This window comes from Erinaceus europaeus, chromosome 13 (genome assembly GCF_950295315.1).
Source record: "Erinaceus europaeus chromosome 13, mEriEur2.1, whole genome shotgun sequence".
Taxonomy (NCBI): Eukaryota; Metazoa; Chordata; class Mammalia; order Eulipotyphla; family Erinaceidae; genus Erinaceus; species Erinaceus europaeus.
Window position 1 is genome coordinate 59560986 of NC_080174.1, and position 3633 is coordinate 59564618.

Sequence of the window (3633 nt, forward strand, 5' to 3'; positions counted from 1 at the left end):
AATATGCAAATTAAAGCCATTCTATTGGGAAGCATTGGTCTGGATGCCCCATGACTCTAGAACAAATCATGGAAAGAACTGGGCCAGAATGGATCTGAGGGGAAAGATACTGAGGTTTTCACAGGGTTTTCTGGGAATTCTGAACCAGACTTGGCTAGGACCCTCTAAGTGGAGAGGGCTGATCTTTACTTTTATGCAACTTAAAGTTCTTTCTTTCCTTTCTTCCTTTCAAGTCTTTTAAAGGACTCTTCGCTTTTTTCAGCTCAGGCCACCTGACACTCAAACTAGTTTAGACTTAAGAGAGCAGAAATGTAGTCCAAATCCCAATCAAAGCAGAAGCCTCTCTGTTGGGTGTTGGCTCATGCTCACTATGGAGGGTGGGGTTGAGTAGCAGAACATGGAACTAACTTTTAAACTTATTCCTCAGGAGACACCAGAGTCTCTTAGCACAGATCTTGTTGCTTCCACTTCCCTTAAACCAAAAGCTGCCTGGGCAGAAAGTGAAAAATGATTTGTTTCTCAGCCATCAGCAAAGGCCCAACTAGAGATCTTCCCTCTATCTAAGGAGACAATCTGGCTTTATGTAGTGACTCTCCTGGGAGGCAGTGACATGGGTTTGAGTCCCAGCCCAGCATCCAAAGTACGATGGAAGCTCTTTTCCTCTATAGACCTCAATTTCCTCTTCCTTTTCTTTTTTTCTTTTTCTTTTTTTTTGCCTCCAGGGTTATTGCTGGGCTCAGTGCCTGCAATATGAATCTACTGCTCCTGGAGGCCATTTTCCCCCTCCTTTTGTTGCCCTTGTTGTAGTTTTGTTGTGGTTATTATTGTTGTTGTTGATGTCATTAGTTGTTGGATAGGACAGAAAGAAATGGAGAGAAGAGAGGAAGACAGAGGGGGAGAGAAAGATAGACACCTGCAGACCTGCTTCACCACCTGTGAAGCGTCTCCCCTACAGTTGGGGAGCCAGGGGCTGGAACTGGGATCCTTACGCTGGTCCTTGCGCTTTGCTCCATGTGCGCTTACCCTGCTGCACTACCGCCCAGCCCCCTTCCCTTCCATTTCTAACTAATGTGGGAATAAGGGATTGATCTCTGTGAGCTCTCATTACTCAGTCTAGATCACTGATGATGATGACGATGATGGTGTTGGTAATGGCAACAGCTATTCTCAATTTGTGTCAGGCACAATTTTTTTCACCAGAGATATTGGTTTATTGTATCCTTTTTTCCCTATTTCCTTAGTTTCAGAATAAGGATAATGTTGGCTTTATAGAATGTGCTTGGAAATTTTCTCACATTTTCAATTTTGCAAAAGAGTTTTAGGATAGGCAGTAATTCTCCTTTTAAAATATGATAAGCACATATGGAGATGTAAAACTAAGCTTCTGAAAGTGTATAATTCTGTAAACTACTATTAAATCACTAATAATAAAACATAAGTTAAAAAAAAAGGTGGCATAATTCACTATTAAATCCATCTGCTCCTAGGTTTTTTCTTTGTTGGTTTGTTTGTTAGTGATTTAATATGATTTACAAAATTATAAGATAAGAGGGATATAATTCCACATCTTTTCCACCACCAGAGTTCTGTGTTCCCATTCCCTTCATTGGAAACTGTGTTAGTTCTCCCTTTCTAAGTCACACTTACTACTTCTGAGCATCCTTTTTTTTCCCCCCCTCTTCTCTCCTGGTCATGATAGAATAGGAGTTCCAAGCCCTCTGGTCATCTTCCCCTAACATTCACCCCTCTGAAAGTATGGGTCAAAATTCTTTATGGGGTATAGAAGGTGGAAGGTCTAACTTCTATAATTGCTTCTCTGCTGGACATGGGTGTTGGCAGGTTAATCCATACCCCTCCCCCCAGCCTGTTTTTATCTTTTCCTAGTGCAGGTACAGTTTTAAATTCTGAGCATACTGCAACTTTTTGAATCGAGTTTGTCTTTGACAAGCTGTCTCTCTTCTTTAACTGATCTGGGATTTACCAGACCCTCTATTTTGCTGATGCTTCTGCCACATCAGAGGAGGCCCAATACAGTGTTCTAAAAACTGACTTTGCATATGTCCTATGACAGGCCACTCACTACCCCATCAATTACTGGGGAGCTTATGCTCTTAGAGAGTTCATACTCTGGGCTCATAGTTGTTTTGAAACATGCCATGACAATGAGGGTAGTTTTTTCTAAAACTATGTGGCCAACAACTGCGTCTTACATTGGAATGTCTGATTATATCAGGAAACTGTAGCAAAACTGCTTTGGGAAATTCAGAAAGAGATGTTTAGAAAATAGACAGAGAAAGAGATAAAGGGAATAGGAGAAAGAACTGGAGTATCAGCCACACAGAAAAGAGAACTTCCAGCCCTCCACCATAGAGCAAAACTTGGCACAAAAAAAAAGTGGGGGGTGTTCTGGGAGAGGCAAGGTAGGTGGTGGCAGAGGGAAAGGTCTGTCAGGAAACTTGGCTGCAGAGCCCAATAGCCATAAAAATATTTGGAGCAGGGAATGAGGAAGCAAACCTCATGTCTGAGCATTCTTGGCCCTCATGAACACTGTAGCCTCTTCTTTGAGATTTCCTGCTACCACCCCTCTCAGCCCTCCCCCCCAGCCTCCACCTAGGAGATGTATGGAATGTGTGTAGAAAGGGAAGTCATAAGTCTGTCTGAAGTTCCACCTGATTTGGGGGCATCTTCACTGAGTCCTTCCTCCTGTGAGTCCCCTTTTTTAACATCTCTGGTGTTAATTGAAATCAGTTGCCATATGGGGAGACATAGAAACTTTGAGAATCTGGATTAGAACAGGCCCAAGGAACTCAGAACCAGCTGGCAATTATGATATTCAGGAGGGGACAGGTCAGTATAACCTTTGAAATGGTGGAGCTTGGTGGGCATGAAAAGTGAGTTTGGTAGTGACTGAGTACAGAGGCTTCCCTCTGCTACTTTAGCCTGGACTGGGAAATCAGTTTATATTCTTTTTCTTTTTTTTTAATATTTATTTATTCCCTTTTGTTGCCCTTGTTGCTTTATTGTTGTAGTTATTGTTGTTGTTGTTATTAATGTCATTGTTTTGATGTCCTTGTTGAATTGGACAGAGAGAAATGGAGAGAGGAGGGGAAGACGGGGAGAAAAAATAGACACCTGCAGACTTGCTTCACCACCTGTGAAGGGAACCTCCTACAGATGGGGAGTGGGGTCTTGAACTGGGATCCTCATGCCTGTCCTTATGCTTTGCGCCACCTGCACTTAACCCACTGCGCTACTGCCCGTCTCCCATCATTTTATATGCTGAATGTTGTCTAATGTTCCAGATCTCCTTTCACAGCACAGAGAAGAGGATTGAACCCAGAGGAGGATGGTGGATGGTGGCAAGACCAAGTGATTTTTCTTTGCCATAAGGAAGTTTGTGCCAGCATGATTTCCAATGGACCTTTTTCTAAGATATAGAGTGAGAGGCAGAGAGAAGGAAAGATACTGCTGTCTTCCTACCTTTGCGTTCCTGTTTATTAAACAATTTGTCCTGCTTTATATCTTACCTCCTTTTAGCCACCAAGTTGCAGATGCTCCCATGACACCAGCCTGACTTCCCTGGGAAGTGTGTTCAGCCAGGTGCACCACTGCCCGGCCCCTGGAACCTCACCT